General features: G+C 40.0%; 1 long non-coding RNA gene across 1 annotated transcript in view; it reads left to right on the forward strand.

Annotated features, from left to right (window-relative positions):
* The first annotated feature begins 4,289 nt into the window (after window positions 1-4,289).
* The window catches only part of LOC105478133 (uncharacterized), a 50,560-nt gene continuing 30,498 nt past the window's right edge, over window positions 4,290-24,351 (forward strand). Inside the window, exons 1-2 of the long non-coding RNA XR_985173.3 lie at window positions 4,290-4,400; window positions 9,826-9,915. This is a non-coding gene — a long non-coding RNA (uncharacterized lncRNA). The remainder of the gene's footprint in view (window positions 4,401-9,825; window positions 9,916-24,351) is intronic.

The raw sequence follows: 24,351 nt of genomic DNA on the forward strand, positions 1-24,351 counted from the left end.
CACCTTTTGGCTGTTATGAATAATACTGCTATGAACATGCGTGTACAAGTTTTTGGTTGAATACCTATTTTTAATTCTTTTGTTTATATATCTAGAAGTGGAATTGCTGGGTTATATGGTAATTCTACGGAGAGTAACCAACTTGCAGTCTGTAAATCTAAGGTGGTTGGCTTTTATTCTATTAGTATTTAAAAATTTACGTTGACCAGACTTGAACACAATGCCAGTGATAGCTTCTAAAAGGCCCTAGAATAGACCTTCCTTAACCTTGGATTTCAAATGCTCTTGGACAATCTCTGGATTAGTTGCAAGAGAGCATAAAGTCTCTAGAGATTGGGTGTCAATTTTGTGCATGTGCAAATGTGAACTTTACTGAGAAGGTTAGTTGTTTTTAGTAGGATCTCAAAGAGTTCCATGAGCCCCTCTGAACCTGAGACCTCTGCATTAGAAATATCATTCAGCTGCTTTAAGAAAGAAAAGGGTTTCAATCCTGGTATTGATGCTTGAGAGTGGTGTGATCACTGGCAAACATCAACATTTCTGAGCTCCTCATCTGTAAAATGGTAGCAGTGACAATACCTACCACATTGTGCTGTCATAAACCTTCACCGTAATTGCACCTGTGGATACATCTAAGAGAGCCTGGCACAAGGGGGCTGCTCAGGAAGTGCAGACTGCCCTGTGGAGGGGGCATCAGCTCATCCTTTGGATGTTTGAAAGTCCTGTCCTTTATTGAATGTGTCCTGAACAACTCATCTTCTGTAGGGGAGATCGAACACCAAAACAGACTCTTACACTGCTAAGAGTAGACATGTTTTACAAAACGCAAACTGAAATTAATGTTTTTAGAATGTCTAAGTAATTCCTTGAAAAAAATCTTTTTAGGCTACAATTAATAAAACGAATTTAATAAATTCAAATTCCTCTCCTAATAATTTGATACTATCCTCAATCCCTGGCCTTGGGTGTTAATGTGTTTTCTTTCTCCCTTCCCCTCCCTTAACCTCCCCTCCCCTAGCCTCCTTTCCTCTCCTCTCCTTTCCTCTCCTCTCCTCTCCTCTCCTCCCCTCACCTCTCCTTTCTTCCCCTCCCCTCCCCTTCCATCTCATCTCCTCTCCTCTTCTCCCCTTCCCTTTCCTTTGTTTTCCCTTCCTTTTAGTCTTGTTGCCAGATAGTCTGAGTTTAATGAGAAATGGCTACCCCAGGGCACCACTACCTATCCAACTGGGCAAACAAGGAACCACTGTATTATCTGTGAAACCATTTTCTTTCCTACTCACGCCCACCCTTTCATTGAGTCCATATCACTTCCTGACCATGGCAGCTCCCTAACACAATTCTTCCACTGTCTTTGCTCTCTCTACTAAGTTACTACCACAGCCTCCTCCTAAGTGGTCCCCGGCATTCTTCTGCCCACCTGCCCCCCACAACATCATTTAATGATTCTCAACACTGCTGTCCAGGTGATCCTTTCATACTACCAATCTGATTAATCCACCCCTTGTAGAAATGCTTTGATGGCACCTCTGCATAAAAGCACTCAATGTTAGCAGAGACAACTGTGTAATGTGGTCTATACTTTCCACTCTGGAATTATTGCCTGCCATCGTCTCCCCCTTTCAGAGGTGTTTCCCATTCTTGAACATGCCAAGCTCCCTCGGACCTCAGGATCTTTGTACAGGCTGGTCCCTCTACTTGGAGCACTCTCTACCACCACCTTCTTCACCTGCTAACACCCAACAATCCTTGATGTTTTAAGGCAAACATGGTGTCCTCAGAAGCATTGTATCTTAACCTCCTACCCACAGATTAATTGCTTCTATCAAGACAGTCATAGCACTTATCACAATTATACATTTACAGTTATCTGATTACTGGATTATAGTTGATCTCACCCAGTAGAATGGAAATTCCATGAGGGCAAGGGCTTTGTTTTGGCTTTGTTTTTTATTTTGTATTGCCAGCGCCTTACAGTGTATACATACATATAATTCCAGAAAGAAAGAATGCTAAATTCATATATAATGCTAAACATGATAAAAATATGACACTAAACTTACCTAAAGAAGAAAAACTATTGTTGAGAGATTTAGATCAGTAGACCTCGAAGAGTGGTCCTCAGACACCTGAGGGTCTGTGAGAACTTTTTAGGTGTTTCATGAAGTTGAAACTATTCTCATAGTATCTCGAAGATGGTATTTGTCTTTTTCACTGGGTTGATATTTTGCACTAATGTTGCCAGGGAATGGACAGTAAAACTGCTAGCACCTGAGCGTGAGCCAAGATGTTCTTCACCATTATACACTTGAAGGACAAAACAAATGCCAGTCAAAGTTATTACTCTTACTAAATTTCGGAGCACACAGTTTTAAATTCTGTGTGACAGAACAAGAAGTACATCCGAATCATTTCAATTGCATACCAAGCTTCATATATTGTCTCAAGGACAAGCCCTCAGTGACTGGTGGTTGAGGTGAGGTGCCACTGTATGAGTTGCCAACTAAACTAGCTGCTGTTTTCATGTAACACTATTTTAACTTGAAAGGACAACTGACAACTAGTCATTATTCAGATTTGGGGGCTAGGCAGACATTTTCTCAAAATGAATGATACAAGTCTGTCACTTTAAGGAAAACGATTGACAGTATTTGATGCAAATAATACAATGAGTTTTCAAGTGACAATTAAAATTTAAGAAAGCTTGAATCTGCCCCCAGGAGCTTGATAGCTTTACAACACTTAAAGACTTCTCTGATGAGATCTGTAGTATTAATGAGTGTGATGTTAAAATATTGTATGAGGAAAATCTGCACAGCTCAACAAATCAATATATTCCTAACAACCAACATGATGTTAGAAAATTGTGCATGGGTAAAGGATACGTTCAAAATGCAAGATATGCCAGTGGGTTTTAATGTAACAGATTAGGAAAAGTACAACAGTATGGTTTCAAATCTCACAATGCATCTTTTTTTTAGGAAACCATCACTTGTGATTTGGCATAGTATCAAAGATGAGTATCCACGGCTATCTAAAAAGGCTATCAAGATACTCTCCTCATTTCTAAATACGTATTTGTTTGAGGCTGGATTTTCTCCATATTCATATTTCTCAACCAAAATAATGTTTCACAATATATTGAATACAGAAGTAAAGGAAACAAAAATATTTCACTCAAAATACCCTTTCTTTCTTTCCTTTCCTTTCTTTCCTTTCTTTTCTTTTTCTTTCCTTCCTTTCTTCTCCTTTCTTTCTTCTCCTTTCTTTCTTTTCTTTTCTTTCTTTCCTTCCTTCCTTCCTTCCTTCCTTCCTTCCTTCCTTCCTTCCTTCCTTCCTTCCTTTCTTTCTTTCTTTCTTTCTTTCTTTTCTTTTCTTTTCTTTCTTTCTTTCTTTCTTTCTTTCTTTCTTTCTTTCTTTCTTTCTTTCTTTCTTTCTTTCTTTCTTTCTTTTTCTTTCTTTTCTTTTCTTTCTCTCTCTCTCTCTCTCTCTCTCTCTCTCTCTCTTTCTTTCTTTCTGAAACAGGATCTCACTCTGTTTCCCGGGCTGGAGTGCAGTGGCACCATCTTGACCCACTGCAACCTCCACCTCCCAGGTTCAAGCAATTCTTATGCCTCAGCCTCCCGAGTAGCTGGGACTACGGGCACACACCACCGCACCTGGCTAATTTTTGCGTTTTTAGTAGAGATGGGGTTTCACCATGTTGGTCAGGCCGGTCTTGAACTCCTAACCTCTGGTGATCCACTGGCCTCAGCTTCCCAAAATGCCGGGATTACAGGCGTGAGCTATCGCACCTGTCCCCAAAATATGTTTCTTTGATATATTTCAAGGTGGCTATTCAGAGGGACTGGAAACACGCAGATAGCTAAAAAGTTCCTTTTTGTGAGGGGAGATTTGCATCTGTGGAGAAAAATCTGCATTGGTGAAATACACAGCCAGGCTTTCTCTACCCCCATGCCCCTTGTCCAGATCTAGGAAGGATTGGCTAGAGAGACTGGGAGTCTGACAGCTTTGGGGGCCTGACAGAAACATTTTTTTCTGAGAGCTGCTACCTGTGAGGTTTCATCTGCATAACAGGACTGCCTTTGCTAGCCAAGCCTCTCCTTTTCTCTCCCCTCCACAACCACTCTTGCTGTGCTCCAAGCCTCCTTCCTTTCTGTAACCTCAAGATGGTATTAAAGCATCACCCATCTAGCCCTTTCTTTGAGTTTTCATGTTTTGTATGACTCCCATGTGCACATTGATAAGTTTGTATGCCTTTTCTCCTATTAATCTACCTTTTGTCGGTTGATTTTCAGTGAACCATCAGAAAGTGAAGTGGAAGTTTTCCTTTGGCCCCTGCAGAAGCAAATATGAGAATCCAACTGCTTCTATTTAGGCAGGCACTGAAGAGACAGCAAAAGGTAAGACAATGCCATTCTTCTCAATACATTTATTTTTTAATCTAGAAAATAGTTATTTTCATAAAACACATTTTTATATTGACACACATTAGGTTAATTATTGTGATTTTTAAGTAATAAATATTTAAATTTTTTTCTGTTTTAATTTCTAATACAGTGAGCACCAATTGATATAATCCACATAAACACAAACTCTTTGCCATCCTCCGTGATTCTTAAGACCGTAAATGATTCCTGAGGCCAAAATGTTTGAGAATTGCTGACTTTCATTATAAAGATTTCCATTTTAACATTTTTGAAATTGCCGATAGTATTAGAAAGAATACAAATATAAAGTAACCAAATTGTAGAATTTGTAGAGGTGGGAAAGCAGATATTCCTCACTTTATTTTATTTTCGAGACAAGGTCTGGCTCTATTGCCCAGGCTGGAGCGCAGTGGCACAAACTTGGCTCACTGCAACCTCCGCCTCCCACCTCAGCCTCCCAAGTAGCTGGGACTACAGGCACCACACCACCGCCCCTGGCTAATTTTTGTATTTTTTGTAGAGATGGGTTTATGCCATGTTGCCAAGGCTGATCTTGTACTCCTGGGCTCAAGTGATCTACCTGCCTCGGCCTCCCAAAGTGTTGGGATTATAGGTATGTGCCACCATGCCCGGTCCTCACTTATTTTAGTAACAACTCTCTTAAGTAAAAAAATCTGACTGTATAAATTCTAAAGCAAAAAAGCTGAGAACAGAGTCACTCATATGCACCTATTTACAAACATAGGAGTAGTATCCAATGACCAATTACCATGTCCAAATGCCTGTTTCCAAGTATGCGTAACATATAGGTGAGGGGAAAATGTCAAAAGCATAAATGTTAGTAGAAGGACAACTCTGATTCGTTTGAACTGTTTGATTACTAGTCTGTAATTACTAATCACTAGTTCAAACACATTTTCACTCTTGGAAAAAAGTGACCTGACAAGACTGGCTCAGGGATGTGCTACTCTTGTAACTGCCCAGCAGGTTCCTTCACCTTGCCTGCTGCCTAGACAGAGTCAATTTATCAAGACGGGTGAATTGCAGTGGAGAAAGAGTAATTCACACAGAGCCGGCTGTGCAGGAGACTAGAGTTTTATTAGTACTCAAATCAGTCTCCCTGAGCATTCCAGGATCGGAGTTTGTGAAGCTATTTGGCAGGTAGGGTCTTGGGAAGTGGGGAGTTGCTGATTGGTGGGGTAAGAGATGGAATAACAGGGGGTCGAAGTGAGGTTTTATTGATGTCTTCTGTTCCTGGGTGGGATGGCAGAAATGGTTGAGCCAGATATCTGGTCTGGGTGGTGTCAGCTGATCCATGGAGTACAGGGTCTGCAAAATATCTCAAGCGCTGATCTTAGGTTTTCTAATAGTGATATTATTCCTGGGAGCAATTTGGGGAGGTTCAGACTCTTGGAGCCAGGGGCTGCATGACCCTTAAACTGTAGTTTCTAATCTTGTAGCTAATTTGTTAGTCCTGCAAAGGCAGACTGGTCTCTAGGCAAGAAGGGGGTCTTTCTGGGAAAGGGCTATTATCGGTTTTGTTCCAGAGTCAAACCATGAACTGAATTCCTTCCCAAATTTAGTTCAGCCTATGTCCAGGAATGAACGAGGACAGCTTAAAGGTTAGAAGCAAAATGGAGGAGGTTAGGTCTGATCTCTTTCACTGTCATAATTTCCTCCGTTACAATTTTTGCAAAGGTGGTTTCACTCTAGTATGTTATTCTGTGTGTTTTCTATGCTTGAAATATTTCATGAAAATATAACAAAATAAGCAAATGGCGTTGGTAAATTGGGGAACGGAATAATATTCAAAGTGGCAACAGACTACAGCCATACCACCCTGAATGTGCCTGATCTCATCAAAGTAGAAATAGAAGGGTAAAGAAGACTCTCAAACCATTTTTTGTTTTAATTAATTAATTTTGTTTTTTTTAGGCAGAGTCTCACTCTGTCACCCAGGCTGGAGTGCAGTGGCGCCGTCTCGGCTCACTTCAACCTCTGCCTTCCGGGTTCAAGCAGTTCTCCCGCCTCAGCTTCCTGAGTAGTTAGGACTCCAGGTGTGTGCCACTATGCCTGGCTAATTTTTGTATTTTTAGTAGAGATGGGGTTTCACCATGTTGGCCAGGCTGGTCTCGAACTCCTGGCCTCAAATGATCTGCCCCCCTCGGTCTCCCGAAGTGCTGGGATTACAGGCATGAGTGTGCCTGGCCTCAAACAATTTGATTGTAATAACATTTCTTCTTTACTCACATGCTTTTATAATTTTTTCCAAAACCGTAATGGCCTACTTGATCTTATGCTCGAGCAGGAGAAGACATCAGAGAACCTTAGATGCCAAGTTCCCAGCACTCTGCGTGGGGCCCTTCCAGGGAATTCACTGCACAGTTCCTTCAAGCCTACAGCCCCGCCGCTCCCTCCACACATGTCCCTACCCCAGCAACTATTTTTACCTAAGAATTGACTGGCAAAGGAAGCCTGCTCCCTCCAGGGGCAAAGATCTGGTTTCCTGGCAATGCCAGCAGAAAGACAATGGCCCCAGAACACACACTCTCTACTTTAGATACAGGCTTTGGCTTCTGAGAACTTCTACCCACTTCCCTCCTACAGAGATGGTCAAAAAACTTTTATATTTTGTGGTTGGTGAAGATAATGACAGGAGCTGATAAAAATGCCACTTTAGCACTTTTAGCTTTTAACCTTATTACTGTCCCAAATATTTTCTTAGGGTGTCTGTTTTATTATGCAGGATTTTATTTTAGGGAAAATTAACATATAATGAAAGACACAAATCTTAAACATACCGTTCAATGTGTTTTGACAAATGCATACATACCCCACCACCTAACTCAGACCTCTGTGAAAATGAGTCGTTACCTTCACTCCAAAAAGTTTCCTCTTGTCCCTTCCTTCCCAGCAAAAAAAAAATCACAGCCCCACTCCCCTTTAGAGGCAACCACTGCCTGATTTTTCCATCTTTTTGAATTTTGAACTGTATTTGGGAACTGGGGAGGTAGGATGCAAATTTCTCAGAGTTCTTATTCGTTAAAGGAGTTGAACAGTGGGTTAATCCAAAGGGGCTCTGCTCAGTCTCAAAATGGAGGCCAAATTTTCAGAAGTGGGCTTTTGATTAAGGGCTAGCTGAAATCTGTTTTCCCCAGAGTTGCTTCTGCTTTCCCGGACATCACCCTCGTGCTGTATTCAGGAGATGTCAGTGCTTAAGGAATAGGGAAGGAAAAAAAAAAAAAAAAAGCTAAGTATCAACATCAAGACTCAAAAGTTTAAAAGCTGGCTTTTGCTTGGAAGTCATCATTTTTATGTTTATGTTTTATATATCAAGAGGCTGCAGACAGGGGATCTAAATTTTAAGCCTAGCCCAAGCGTGGACTGGCTATGACCTTGGATAAATTACTTTCCATCTCTGAACTTCTTCCAGCTATAAAGTGAATACCACTGTATTGATTTCCACTATAAATCTGGTAGCTAGGGTATTTGGGGTGATGGCTTGTTTATGTTTGTTCAGCCTTCTTCAGCCTCAAGAAAAGAAAGTGATCCTGGCCCAAGATGTTTAACAAAATGAGAGCAAACTCCTTCTATCACAGCGCAAAAGGTGTCCAAGAGAAAGTTCAATGACAAAATTCACCGTAAAGTTAAGGGCCACTTCATTGGCAGGGTTGTCTGGGGGGCGGGGGGCAGTGCTGGTGATAGTCTCCAAAATGTTCCAGAATTTTATTCATCATGAAATAAATCATGTTATTTCTATTTCCTGTCAGATCGTTTTTCAGCTGTCATTATTCATAAATATGCAAAAAGCAGTGCTGCCTCCCCACCCCTGCTGAAGTCACTTCTGTGTCGTTTTTGTTCATTAGACTGTTCAGGACAGATTCATTTTTATTTGGTTTGTACAATAAAATAGCTACCAATGGTAATGCCTCTCAAACAGTACTTTGTTCCCAAAGAATCACACACCAGAACATTGAGGGGGCTGACTTCTGTGGTGGGAACTCAGCCGCGCCATTTGTTCGGACAGAAACCAGCTCTCCCTGTGAACGAGTCATTCTCCTTGGCAGCCCAGAGAGTCTCCGTTCTTTCTATGTTAGAATCTTGAGATCCTGTGGGGCCTCTGCTTCCATCCCTTCTCTTTCTCACTCCTCTCCTGCCCACAAGTTTTCAAGTAGAGCCTCCTTGTAAATATCAAAAACAACAAACAAAAAAACGAAAAAACAACTGCGATCAAAAAGTCAAATAAGCAAATCCCAAGGTCTAGAAATACCTTCCCTCCTCTCTGGCTGAATCTGCGTCTTAGTGTACTCTGGGCTAGGAGGGAAGCTCATCTGAACGCACGTCTCATGCCTTTATTGCCTCACTGTACTCTGCAAACCTGTGGGTAGATCGTGGTGAGTGTCCAGGTCTGAACTGGGGGCTCCAGTCCTCATTCCATGGCTGGAATTTGAGAAAGTGAGCACACTGAGGCGGGATTTAGGGGCTCCAGCTTGTAATTCCTGCTCTGAGGTGAGAAACCTCCGTTTCCTAAGCGTCAATATCCTGAGCTGGAACTGGGAAATGGGGACCATGAGTTTATAGATCTTCTCTTCTCAGCGTTTAATGCACATCATTCTCACCTGGGGGTCTTGTGAAAAGGCAGATTCTGATACCACCGGACTTGGGTGAGGCCCAAGAATCAGCATTTATCACACGCTGCTCACAGCTGCCAGAGGATGCTGATGCTGCTAGTCTGTGGCCCATGCTTTGAAGAGCACATTCTGTGGCCAGGCATGGGTGAGGCGCTTGGCTTTTCAAAACCTCCTGGAATTCTCACAACATCCAGCAAGGCTGGTATTATCTGCATGTGATACAGAAAGAATTGTGGACTCAGAGAGGTCAGGATAATGCCTGATGTCACACAGCTGGAATCTGAACTCCGGAGTATTTGGGTCCTCAGTAAGTGGAGAATGAATAAAATGAGTGCCTCTCAGAATGGAATCCCCAGTCCAGTGGCGTCAGCATCACCTGAGAACGTGTTGGAATTGCAAATTCTCGGGCCACATCTCAGATGTATTCAGTGAGAAACTTCGGAGGTGCACCCCCTCCCTAATCTATACGGTATACAAGTCACCCCCTCAGGTGATCCTGGTGAATGTTCAGCTGTAAGAATCACTGAGTCAGACCATTGCTTTCAGACTTCCACATGCACATAAATCACCTGGGGATCTTGTTAAAATGCAGATTCTGATTCAGCAGGCACGGGGTATGGCATGAAACTGTGCATTTTCCACAAACTTCCAGATGATGCTGATACCGCTGGTCCAAGACCACACTTTGAGTAGCAAGGAATTGGATGATCTTGCCCTCTAATTGGAATACTGTTGGCTTATCTGTGGGTACTATTCTTCACATGCAGATGGAGGTGGGAGAAGGCAGCAGAGAGCATATTCCAAAATTTAACTGCAGAACCGGCTGAAACCAGAAAACCTCGAATTCAACCGAAAAGGTCTGCGATAAGCAATAATACAATTAAAAAAAAAAAAAAACACCAAAAGCAAGAGATGCAGTTGCTTCAAACAGAAAATTCTGTTGAGTTCAGCATTGCCCTCAGAAAGTGGAGGTTTTTTTTTTTTGCAAAGACCTCATTTTCTGGGATTCACAGCCTCACTCCATCCTTTCTCTGGGAGTGACCCTATCAGTTCATCTTCTCTCTGAAATAGCATATGCAACCAGCTGGTTTTCTGTAATGAAATAATTCCTGGGCCCCAAAGAACATGCAGCTCCATGGAGTTCCAAGTTCAAGTCTATTATTCACTTCAGTACAGAGGAGTAACAGTCAAATTGGCAGTATGTCACTTGCAGTGTGATTCCCAGGTATGCTGAGAAATGTGCTTGGCTTGGTGTGACCTGGTTTGACTTGTCCTCCTCACTGTCACATGAAGCCAACAGAGCCAGCATCCATATGATATTTTCCCCCAAGAAAGCCCTTTCTCTCTTGCAGAGATAAGGGGGCCTTGTCCTATGCACTTCAGCTGATATTTTTCCAGCCAGTGCTGGATTTTCTTTGTGGACTTGCTGTATCTCTAAAAGCTCTGTTTCCTTTGCAACCCCAAGCCCAAAACTTTGCAAAATTAGGCCTAGTAAATAACACAAATCTGATTTTACTATGACCTCCCTCTTTTGGACATTAATCACTATTCACTTTGAATTTTCTCTTTGCTTAAATGGCTGCCCACTGTCTTGTGTCTACTGGTAATTCTGCGAGATCGTAGGGAAGAGGAGAAAGCCGTCATTTTATGTTTGGGTAGATTGCAATATGAAAACATGGCTAATCCAGCATGCTATTCTGAGGCCCAAAAATATAAGATGAAGATAAGAGAGGTAGTTTAGGGCTAGTCACTCATAGGACATTTTGTTGCCCGTCTCAGGGGAGGTTCCTAGTTCATTACTCCTGGGTGTTAGTTAAGTGCCTGGCAGTTGGGAATCAGGTGTAATTAACCTTTGTTTTCTCTTTTGACTTGGTGCAGTGCCTTAGACATCCCTGGTAGGCACTTAATGAATGTTTATTAATAAGCTAATTTCCCTAGATCACATTTTTTTCCTGTTTTATTTTGATTTTTTTCTACTTTTGCTTTTAGAGATCACATTTTTATATCTGAATTATTACTTACCCAATTTAACACTAATATTTATGTGATGCTTTGAATTGAGGTATTCACTAGCACTGAATAATATTTCATTGCCTGGATGTATCAATTTATCTATTCACCCACTGAAGGACATCTTGATTGCTACCAATTTTGGCAATTATGAATAAAGCCGTCATAAACGACTGTAAAAAATAAAATAAATTGAAGCATTTGCTAATTCTTGCTTTCCAAATTTTGCTTTGCATCTATAATGATCAACTCCTTTTCCATTTTCCACCTACAACAGGGAATATTATAACCACTTTTCACAATTCCCGCTGACAAATTATCATAAAAGGAAAATAAAATAAAGTTGCAAGTCTAAATTTTAATTTCATGAGGAACTCAAAATTTGGAACTCCCAAATCTGATAAAGCATTTGACAGTGACAATGAATATGGTAATAATTTTTTTTAATTATTAAGTTTTGATACATTCAAACCGTTTAATGAGAAGTTTAAAATAGTACTGGTTTTTCAGGTGTTCTGAATAGCAGGTTATGTCTACATCATTATCACAATTAGTCCTAGATGAGTCTTATATCTGTTTCCATCTTTCCCATTCCACTGACGTTTCCCTAATCAGCCCCTCGCCATATGCTGCCTGGGCTGTTACAGTAATTTCTACTTAACTTCCTCCTCAAAGTCATTTCACTGCCACTATCAAGACCTCTCTCCTGTTTTGGCCTATTTCCAACACACATTTAAGTCATCTAGGGAGAGCCTTTACTCTGACTCCATGCTGGTGATGACAATTTGGTTTTCTACATATAGTGGGCTACAGGGAGAGTATATTGCTCTTTCTGATGCTCACATTTCTCATTATTAATGAACACACTGACATCCTCGTTTTACCTATCAGTATCATTTTTGGCCAATATCAATGCACCTTTCAAAGACAGTCCCACCCATAGTGTGCTGACCGTGTCAGACTTTTGATCCTGAGACTAGTAATTAGACCCTGGACCACTTTTATTTCCCCCACGTTGTGAATACCACTCTGAGATGGGGATTTGCATGCAGGAAGCCCACTGGGACTAGCACCTGTAATTAGGGTGGAGTTCAACTGCAAGGCATTTGTAACAGAGGCCATAGCCTCTGGCGAGCTCTGGAGCTGCGATGGCTCTTCAGAATTGTCTCGCCTCCAACAGGGGGCCCTGCCTTTATAATCCCACATCAGCCAATCACCAGATGTGGGCTGCCCCCAGAGATGAGGCATAACTTTGAGCTGGATTGCTCCCTTGCTAAGAAGGGCAATGGCTGTGAGCAGTCAGTGGCAATAGGCCACCAGCTGGGGAAATGAATGCCCTTTCCTGAAGGAGTTCTCACAGATGTTCCAGAGAACCTCTGTGCACCTGGGGGAAGGTCTCTCTGGTATTGATTGCTTGCATCACTCATTTGTATCACTCTGCACTTGCTTTTTTTTTTTTTTTTTTTGGAGACAGAGTCTTGCTCTGTTGCCCAGGCTGGAGTAGAGTGGCGCAATCTTGGCTCACGGCAACCTCCGCCTCCCAGGCTCAAGTGATTCTCCTGCCTCAGCCTCCTGAATAGCTGTGATTACAGGCGCCCGCCACCTTACCTGGCTAATTTTTGTACTTTTAGTAGAGACAAGGGTTTCGCCATGTTGGCCAGGCTGGTCTTGAACTCCTGGCATCAAGTGATCCACCCGCCTCAGCCTCCCGAAGTGCCGGAATTACAGCTGTGAGCCACTGCGCCTGACTTTCTTTGAACTTTAGAATACACTGCGAGGCTAGGATCTATGTCTCTTTATTTTTGAATCCACACCTAGCACGGTGTCTGGTATGAGGAAGAGCTATACATTTTTGCTGAATACAGTTTTAAAGTTTGGTTAAATTTTATGTTTTTACTATTTTAGATGCAGGCTTTATTTCCTTATTTACTTTCTCTTAGTCACCAAAACATGTTTCTATTTCATTTCTAAGACATAAAATTTGAAACACTCACAGCTTGTATGTTATGTCAAGAAATTTGTCTACAGACATACCTTTAATCTTGATTAGTTTTTATCACTTGTTTTACATCTAAAACAGTGATGTCCAATAGAATTATTGGCTATGATTAAAATGTTCTAATATACACAGTCTAGTGTGGACCGTGATCTGCTCTAATTTGGCGTCATGATTGGGTGCTCTGTACCAAGAACATAGTCCCTGGTTTCGTAGGCTGAGCAGGAATGCAGAACCTGTTTGATCAGGAGCTGTGATGGATGCGACTCCTAGTGAGGAAAGTCAGATGCTAGTTCTCTAGGCATAGGGCAATTTTCTCTGACTACACCACACACCCATTCCAGAAATTCACTGCAAGTCAGCAGTTTCCTCAGTAGTGGATGGACTGGAAATTGCTTTGGCCTAGTTCCGTTCCCTATGGCCTCAAGTGTGGGATATTTATTTAGTGAGATCACTGAATAACTGGGGTTTTGCTTGTGGTATTTGAGTTGAAGCAAAATAAATTAGATGACGTTCACCTGTTGATATGGTTTGGCTCTGTATCCCCACCCAAATCTCATCTCGAATTGTAATCCCTGTATGTCAAGGGAGAGAGGTGATTGGATCATGGGGGCAGTTTTCCTCATGTTGTTTTCGCGATAGTGAGTGAGTTCTCAGGAGATCTGATGGTTTTATAAGGGGTTCTTACCCTTTCGCTCTCTCTTTTCCTTCCTGCCACTTTGTGAAGAAGGTGCTTGCTTCCCCTTCGCCTTCCATCATGATTGTGAGTTTCCTAAGGCCTCCCCAGCCATGTGAAACTGTGAGTCAATTAAAACTCTTTCCTTTGTATTACCCAGTCTTGGTAGTATATAGCAGTGTGAAAACAGACTGATACACCTGTCCATCCTATCTTACTTTCTGGCTCAAGGACATTTTAATTCGTTTAATCTTTTTTTTGTTTCCATTTCTAAAAGTCATAAATTTAATCCTAAAACTTTGCAGTTATTAAAAGAAAATCTTTTTTTTTTCTCTCAAGATATATTCTAACAAGGTTGTCCACTTGATTGGAATAGTCTTTTCATTTAAAAAATGAAAATAAGAAAAGGATGCAATCAGTGAGTTATTTTCCATATTGAAAAAAACGGGTTTAAACCTCGAAATCTTTGAGCTTTACAAATTCTTAAAATTATATTCTAGTATCAGCAATGAGTATTGTAATATTAATATTAAAAAAACTAAGTTTTATCTAAGGAATGTTTGCAAAAATTCACACTAGATCAGCAATTTATTCAACATCAGGATTTTCTGTGTTCTATTTCCATTTGTGATGATATTTCCAGTTATATAATCTTTTCCTAGAGAAAGATGAATAACGTGAATTAAATGTGTCAGTTAAATGGATATGAATCTTTCTCTTGATATAAACACTTCACACAAAATTATTTTCAGGACATCCTTGGTAGTTGCCTAATTAGGTTATTGAACGATTTTTTAAAAATCCGTATTAGTGTTCTGCATTTAACTATAATCTACAGCTTTCTCCCCATTATTTGAATCCCAGCAATTCCAATAATGAGAACACTGTGTCTCATCCGTGTGCCAAACCCATCCGGTAGTAGCTGCTATAAAAAGAGGAAGGGAGGAGCAACCAGTACCCAAGTCAAGAAGCCCCTGACTTTGTCATATAAATTAAACAGAGTGGCATGCAAATGTTGACATTTGTCTATCCTTATTGAAGCAAAAATGTCACACCTCATTTGAAAGCCCTGCACATTGTCTCACCATAATTTGGAATCTGAAGGCTAATTCTGATTATATCAGGGAGCAAGGGCTGCACATTAGCCCCATAGAAGACCACCAAGTACAATCCCTCTCCATCTTCTTTCTTTGAAAGAAAGTCTAATTGTTTGAAATGTATTAAATCCATTTCAAGGTGAATTGCTATTGCAGTCAGTCACAGAAGGTAGTAAATCTCAAAGTGGGAGAATATATACTTATGATTTTTTAAACTCAAATAAATGTTTCATGTTGGACTGCTATATGAAATCATGAAAAATGAACTTGGAAAAATATGAAAAATGTATGCTTCATGCTTCTAGTACATTTAAACACCAGATTTTAGTGTGATATACAGTGATGGTTACCATAACAACACAGTCATCCAAGGCCTCAATTATGCATATAAGAAAACTGTCAGTGAAGTAGAACAGCCTCTGGTTGGAAATAACTATCTTTCCCATAGTCACCTAGTATTTCACCTTCACATCAATTTTCTAGATTTGGACTCTGAAAATTGCTGATCATCTATCCAAGTTGTAGATTCTGAGCCATTTCTCTTGATCAGTCCTGGAATACTAGAGCAAAAGAAGATAAACACAGTAAATGTGAGTCAGGCCCCCTTTTCTCAATGACTTAAGAACTCAGCATAACTGATGAGATGGAGTTGAAGCAAATGCTTCAATTAGGGAAAGGGGGAAGTCATAGTTTTGAATTAAATGATGTGATAATGGATAATTATTTATCTAAATGCTCTGAGGATAGCTTTGGAATAAAATATTACATGCATGATCCAGCATAAGAAATATTACTCTACCTTTCAACAAAACAGCTGATGGCATTTAGTATGTTGGCACATCAGTGTGGGTGCTTAGCTTATTTATTATTCTAAATGATTAGTAATGAAAATACATGCTCACAAGCAACTTATGATAGGCACCGAATCAAATTGAAACCATGGCCCCTTAATTTCCCTAAAAGATTTTCACACAGATAGTTTTGAGAAAAACAATAGAGAGCTGTTTCTAGTAAAGTATCTAATTTTTCAAAACTATCAGTGAAAAATGCCACCTTTCACACAAGTGCCATGCTTATACATTTTTGTCATTAGGCAGGGGTTCTGGCTTGAGGTCAGAAAAAAATCCAATGATGAAAATCCACCTCTGTAATGATAATAGCAAGTGTTTATGGAGTAATAACTCTCAGTGCCAGCTACTTTATTTAATATTATTTTACAATCTCATAACAACTCTTGAAGTAGACTCCATTTACTCTCCATTTCAAAAATCAAAGCTTATTATTCTCCACTTCAAAAATCCAAGTTTATTCCATTTCAAAAATGCAAGCTAAGCAAGCTTAAGTAATTTCCTCAATTTCAAGCACTCCTCTCGTTCATTCGTGGAATTTGATTGCAAAGTACCTGAAGGCAGATTCTGTGTCTGTTTTCCTCCCCATTGTGTGCCTACCATATAGTCCAGACTCTTGTCATCTGGTTGATACTACAAGATCAGAATATGAAACCTTTCAATACAGTTTTCCAGCAATAAAGTTCTGTGCTAGCTGTTGCTGACTAACAAATTACCCTAAAACTTGGTGGGTTCAGGACAATCAGCATTATTATTTCACAGTTTCTGTGGGTTAGGAATTTGGGAGCAACTTTGTAATTCTGACTCAGGGTCTCTCATGAGGTTGTAGTTAGGACATCAGTGGGACTGCAGCCATCTGAAAGTTTGACTGAGGCTGGAGGATCTGCCTCCAAGATGGTTCCCTTATGTGATTGCTGGCAGGAGGCCTCTGTTCCTTGCCATAGGGGCTTCTCCATGAAACTGCTTAACCGTTCCCACTATATGATAGCTGGCTTCTCTGACAGTGAATGATCTAAGAAAGACACCAAGGAGGAGTCTACAATGCCTTTTGTGTCCTAGTTTAGGAAGTCACATACCATCAGTTGCTTCTGCCACATTATATTTATTAGAAGTGAGTCACTAACTACAGCCCACAATCAATGGGAGAGGAATAAGACTCCACCTTTTATAGGAAGCAATATGAAAGATTCTGTGAATATAGTTTCAAGCTATCACATGAGCAGACTTTGGAGTTCAGAAAATACTATTGCCGTAGAAGCCCAAGAACATAAAAAAGCAGTCCAATTTGACTTACCTATAGGAACTGACAATATGGCCACAATCAACTTGCCTACACTAAATGTGATAAGTAATGTTAGGAAAATTTGCATCATTCAAATACTTTGAGTCCTGGTAATATTATATGTCTGGATAATATTGAGATGAGATGCCTATTCAAATAATATTGTGTCTCTAACATATAATTACCATACTGTAACATTTTTCTTTAAAGGTCTGGTTCATAGTCAGTACCACTATTCAAAAAGACTCAAGGGTAAGACAAATTATTGAGAGAGAAAAATAATGTAAATATAATCTATTAATATCTGTAGATATCTCTCTTGCTTGCTTTACCGGGTTTATGGATTGTGTTGATGCCTACGGTGCCATCTCTTTGTATTCTCAAGCTTACAGCACCAGCACCGTCAACCCCTGTTTTGTATTTTTCCAATCATGGAAAGCACCTCATTCAACCTTTGACATAATTCAAAGCCAGATGTAAGAGGAAAGAACCTGGATATTTAAAAAACCAAACAGCCAAACTGATTCTATCATACCCTAATAAGAAGATGAGAAAACAAGCATAGAGGTTAAGAAGTATCCCAAACACGAAACAAAGAATTGATGACTGGGATCGGATGTTTGGATTCTGTGCTCAAGGCTTGGGTATCTTCTGGTTTTTAAAAACGGTGTTTGTTTGTTTGTTTGTTTTGAGACAGAGTCTTACTCTGTCACCCAGGCTGGAGTGCAATGGTGTGATCTCGGCTCACTGCAACCTCTGCCTCCCAGGTTCAAGCGATTCTCGTGCCTCAGCTTCCCAAGTAGCTGGGATTGCAGATGTGCGCCACCACACCCAGCTAATTTTTGTATTTTTAGTAGAGACAGGATTTTACCATGTTGGCCAGGCTGTTCTTGAACTTCTGACCTCAAATAATGCGCTTACCTTGGCCTCCAAAAGTGCCAGGATTACAGGTGTGAGCCACCGTGCCCAACAGTTTTTAACAATGTTTTTAAAAAACTTATTGTTATTAAAGAAATACATGCTCACCAGGAAGTTTGGGCATATAGAAAAGTAGAAAGAAGAAAACAATCACCACTCAGAATCAGCCACTTTAATGACTGGTATATTTCCTTTACATCTCTGGTTCACAAATATTTTTTACATTGTTGGAACCACCCTGTCCACATATTCTTGTTTATCCTGCTTCACTCACTTACTAATAAGGAGAAACATTTCCCCAAATTATTGCAGGTCTTTATAGCTGTTTTTAATGTTTGTGTAATGGTTTAAGGTATGGTTGTCCATGATACTGAACACCTCTCTTTTATTGGATGATTGCGGTATTTCTATTTTTAATTTGTTTATTGTCATTAATAGTGCTGCAATGCTTGTCTTTGGGTACAAAGCTTGTTATGAGCTTGAATGCATTTTCCTAGGCCAGTTTCTATGCAGTAGAATTACTGGTTCAAAAGTTAGGGGAAATTTTAAGTTATTTTTACATAAGACCACAAACCATCCATGTCTTCAATAAGGTCAAATTACCTTAAACTTGAAATAATTGTATCTTCTTTCTCTAAACGTTTTCACTAAAACCTAAACACATTTTTTGAATGCCATAGTCATCTGGTGCCTCAAGATAAAAATGCACTTTCTTGAAATTACCTGCTTGATCTTTTTAAACTTGGATCTTTGTATCTCTGAACAGAATCCATATTTAAATAGACATAAATTCATGTTTTATATGTTCATGTGATACAAGGTGTTTATGAGGCAAAATGCAAATGTCAGAAACCAAGCAACTGGGTTCAATATCCCAAGATTTCATCCTCCTCTTCCACTCACATTCACATCAAAGTGTCTAGGGACAGGTCAGAGGCCTTTTAGGCTGATTGAGAAAAAACACCAATTCGATTGTGTTCAATACAGCTGATGACATTGTATGATGAGAAAGAAACAGAGAGAGAAAGACTGCGTTTTCTTATCCCACCATATTTTTGCGTTCCTTTAGAGCTGGCAGAAAGGAAAAATAAAATGTGTTTATAAATCTACAAATACTTTCAGAGAAAGATACCCAAGGTATATATTTTAAGTGAACAAACCAGATTGTAATGTAGTATACATTGCACAACTCATATTATGGGGAAGGCTTTACCTTAAGTTATGGAGATGGGAATTATCGGGGGAGGGACATCCAATTTTGACTTTTTACATGTGTGCAGTTTTAACTAACTTAAGAACTACATGTATGGCTCTTATAATCAGGAAAAACATTAAGATTTTAAATCAGACAACATTAAAACTAAAATTCAAAGTCCGTATTAATAAACGTTCATTCTTAAAAATATGATGATTTCCCACTGCTATGACAATTCCTGCCACACTGACTTTTCTCTAGTTCTGTTACATCCATCAAACAGTGTGGAAAGTCTACTGGAAGAGCTCAACTTACAAATATCTTAGTTGTATTGGTGTCATTGTTGTACAGGCACTACTTTAAAAAGGAACACTTTTCCTTTTTTTATCTTTTTTCTTGAGACAGTATCACTCTGTCACCAGGCTGGAGTGTAGTGGTGCAATCTCAGCTCACTGCAACCTCCACCTTTCCAGTTCAAGCAATTCTCCTGCCTCAGCCTCCCGAGGAGCTGGGATTACAGGTGCCCCGCCACCACACCCAGCTAATTTTTGTATTTTCAGTAGAGACAGGTTTCACCACATTGGCTAGGCTGTTCTCAAACTCCTGACCTCAGGTGATCCGTTCATCTTGGCCTCCCAAAGTGCTGGGATTACAGGTGTGAACCACTATGCCCAGCAGGAACACTTTTTCTGATAATAAAAAGCAGTGTATGTTCACTGTAGAATGTGGAAAAATATAGAAAAGTATAAAGAAACGTGCAAAAGAAAGAAAATCCTTTTCCATTCCTCTAGGGCTAATGGCCTTTTTTTCTTTTTACTATATTTTCTATGCATGTGCATGGATATAAGATATATGATCCTACATATATCTTCAGATATATTATTATTTTAGCAGCCGTCACTCAGAAAGAAAGCTGTCATTGTTTAGAAAAATCTTGGATTAATTAAAATGAAAGTATTATTTTTGTAGGTCAAAGATGATCAAATATCAGCATTTTCATATGGTAGAAAAATGAGTCATTATCTATAAGAATACTTAAAAACAAAGAAAAAGCTAAATTTTGTAACATAAAAGTTGACCAGCAAATTCGGGGCTGGAAAAGAACAGAAGAAGGTGAAGAGGGAGAAAATGGCAGGTCAAAATGGCAACCAAGTCGGGCTTGTGGAAACCATTCCCCCAAGAGAAACTGCCCAGTGCAGGGAAGCTCTTAAAATATTTAGGAAGATGGCATGTTTTACCTCAATTTTAAGTAATTTACATGATTACATTATCCCTTTTTCTAATCTTTCCAAACTTTCAGAGAAGTCATCTATATACACATTAGCTGTGTGTGAGAAGACCTGGAAGGAAAAAAAAAAAAAAAAAAAAAAAGAAAACAGTGCCTGGGTTGGATGAGAAAAGCAGAGATAAGAGATCAGCCATAGATGGGGAGATAGGAGTTGTGATGAAGCAAGAATGTAGGGCCAGAAGTGGCCTGGAGCACTTGAGTTCCCAGGAACTTGCAGAAATGTCCACAAGGATACTGGGTTTCACATAGAATAGGAGATTGACTGACCACATCTATCTCCAGGTGGTCTTGGCTGGAACATTTGGGCACACTCACACAAACACATACATATATGAAGACTGTAAGCTTTATGAAGGCAGGAGTGGTTTCAAATGTAAACACTATTGAATCCCTGTATTGGTTTGCTAGGGCTACATAACAAGTTACCACAATCTGGGTGGCTTAAACAACAGAAATTTATTATCTCACAGTTCTGAAGGCCAGAAGTCGGAGATCAAGTTATGAGGATACCAGTCATATTGGATTAGGGGCCCACTCTACTCCAGTAGGACCTCATCTTAACAAATGACATCTGCAATGACCCTGTTTCCAAATAAGGTCACATTCTGAGGTAGCGGGGGTAAGGACTTCAACATATAAATTTTGGGGGGACACAATTCAACCCATATCAACCCCCTTGGACATGACAGTTCCTGGCACATAGTAGACTCTCAACAAATGTTTATTCAATGAATAAATGATACATATAAATATTTCTTAATGTAGTTAAGATCAGTTCACTTGGGTTTTCTGGCTCATTTTCAGTAGACCATAAAAACAAAATACAGTTACAGAAAGTAGGGAGGCAGAGATGTCAGCTGAAGAGACAAGCTGGCTTCTAGATCAAGTGATTATATATCCCTAGTCATGTTCCAAAGTACTGTCTAACTAGGTTAGGTCACCCATAATTGAGTACTTTCTCAGGGATGACCCAAGCAAACCAAACATACAGTAGACTGGTACATACAGCAGAATCTCAACTTTTTCATTTAACACTGAGAACTACTCCGGCCAACTAGATCACAGTCTTCATGTCAGCTGTTACCACAATGTACTCCCTGGAAGTGCAAGAAGGAAAAGCAAGGAGAGTCATCTGGAACTAATAACCAGTGCCATTGATGTTTCCACTTTATCTACAGGAATGAGTTTGCCAAGGGCCCAAAGATACCTGCCCCTACTGGTTAGTGTTAAAGACATAATGACTTTCTTTCCCTTTAGGCTCCCTTTTGCTAAGCTCCATTATAAAAAATACCTACCTGGAGCAAGTTGCTTTCAATGTGTTTGGACCACCATGTTTTCCTGACCCTGCACCTGGTCCCTGAATTGAAATACATGTATTTCTTAACTCCTTAGTCATCAGTTTCCAAACCGTTGCCTTAGGTTGGTTATTTCTATGGCTAGTTATATTGAATTCATGCTGAGCGATTATCTTATTATCAGGTATGGCAAGCATCTGACTGTCATGCCACATAAGACTACAGAGAATGTTTTGTTGGTGGTTGTGACAACAAGGAGCTTGGGCTAAATGGTGGGTGGTCCATTTGAATGTGTGATGCATCATGGATTCAATCTACATGGGGATTCATTCATGTCTCAGGCAACTATCAAATAAATTGCACACTCAATTTTGCCCAATTATTCAGATAAATGTGACCCAATAAGTCCAGTTAGGATTTATTGATTATTTACTATGTGTCCAGGAAGTAGCAACCCTGGTGAATAAAATATTGCAGGAGGCATGCTCTCCTTTCAAGTACTATCACAGGTTGCCTCTCCAGGAAGTAGACTTTGAGCTAGAGATTATTATGAGGACATTTGTTGGGATCAACACCTGTGAATGTTTAGGGACAGAAGCAGGACTAGGCAGAGAGAGAAGTCAACCTCAACCCAAGCACAATAACAGCCCCCACTGACGCCACAGGGCTTTGGAGTTGGAAGGGCCCTTCAAAGTCACTCTAGGTTGGAGAGATGGCCAGGCCTCTATAACCCTGTATTAATCTGTCATTGAATGTGGGTCACCTCAGGAAGGAGCTTGACCTTGGGTGATAGGGCTGGACTCTATAGCTGAATAGTCCCTGAAGCTCATCTCTCATTACCCCTTCCTATAGCTGGGGATAGAAAGTTCTTCATTAAATGGTTTTTTGGGTTGAATTGTGTCTTCAAGAAGATAATCTAAAAGCACTGAAGTTATAACCTGTGATAGTGACTTTATTTGAAAACAGTGTCTCTATAGATGTAATCAGATTAAGATGAAGTCATTAGAGTAAGCCCTAACCTGATATGACTGGTGTCCCCCACAAAAAGAAGAAAATGCCATGTGAAGACAGGGACACACAGGGAGGAGATGGCCATGTGAACGCAGAGGCAGAGACTGGAGTGATAGGGCTGCAAACCAATAAATGCCAACAATTAATGGCTACTGCTAGATGCTAGGTAGAGGCACAAACGGATACTACCCAGAGTATTAGAGGGAGCATGGCTCTGAGGACACCTTGACTTCAGATGTCTGTCCTCAAGAACTGTGAGAGAATAAATTTGTGTTGTTCTAAGCCACCTAGTCTGTGGTACTTTGTTACAGCTGCCTTAGGAGACTAAGAAGGGGGTTCTAGGTGGCAGATAACAAGAATAATTCCTCAGGATGAAGTCAGTTTATAAATGAAATATTCAACTATAGAAATAACTTTCTGAAAGTAATATTTTGTAAGTGGATCTGGGGAGCTAACAATCTGGTTGAAACTATATGACTTTTATATATAAAATGGAAATAGATGGTACAGAATTACTATGTGCAGGGTACTGACTGGATGAAGAACTTTATATGATTGGCTTCACCTACCCCAGTGGAGTCGGTTTTATTATCCACATCTCATAAATGAGAAAACTGAGGACCGAGGTTCAGTCATTCATCGACAACTAGAGAGTTGAGCAGCAACTGGGTGCAAACCTGAGTTTATACTTCCCCTGAAACCAGTGCCCTTGGCCACTGGGTGACTCTGGAGGTGCAGTAGCACCAGAACAATAAGTCTGTAATAACCACTGTGGGATGTATGGGGAAGGAGAGCTGACAAAGGATCCTGGGTGAGGAAATGCATCCGGAACAAAGCAAACTTATTTCCATTACTGGAACATAGCCCAGAATACAGGTCATATGGATGGTTGGTTGGTGAGATCATTTCCAGTGCTTTTTGTGACACTGTTTTCTCCCCAGAGCTATATTAACACCATCCACTTAAAAAAAAAAAAAAAGTAGCATTCCTATTTCAATCTGGTAGGAACAAAGAACTCCTATGACAATGGAAGTAAAAAAGACGAGAGAAGAAGAGAACAAATCAGGGTCTCATTTGTGTAACTGCTTCTACCCTAGCCCCAATTGTCCCCATGCCAGATGACCGTGTGGTTTTCATACTCAGATGTCATTAAACATACTGAAACGAATTTTGGTGCCAGCTTACAACCACAAGCCAAAATGCCCGTAAAAAAAAACACACTTTTTATATTCTGATTCAGGTCAACATCAACTAGACACTATTTTGTTAAATTTCCATTTAAACAAAGAAATGACCATTTCTGATGAACTAAAAACTGACGTAACCCCCCAGAGTTGAGAGCTAGAATGAATACTGTTTTTAATTAACTCAATTCAATTTATCTCAATCCCACACTTTTTTTTTTTTTACTGTTTTCTATGTGCTAAGACTTATTTACTATGAATACAGACATAATGTAAAAAGTTTCTACTCTAAAGAATCTCACAATCTAGTGGAGAAATTAATAATTATTACTAAACCTGAAAGGAACTGTTATTGAAGTTACTTATAACGTGTGATAGAAACACCAGGGAAGAACACTCAATAGCAGGAAGTAAGTAAAGGCAGTAGGATAGAGGACTTTCCCAGTGGAGGGAACTTTAGAAGTGAGCCTTGGAGAAAGGGCAGAAATTATCC

The sequence above is a fragment of the Macaca nemestrina genome, chromosome X, assembly GCF_043159975.1.
Source record: "Macaca nemestrina isolate mMacNem1 chromosome X, mMacNem.hap1, whole genome shotgun sequence".
Classification (NCBI taxonomy): Eukaryota; Metazoa; Chordata; class Mammalia; order Primates; family Cercopithecidae; genus Macaca; species Macaca nemestrina.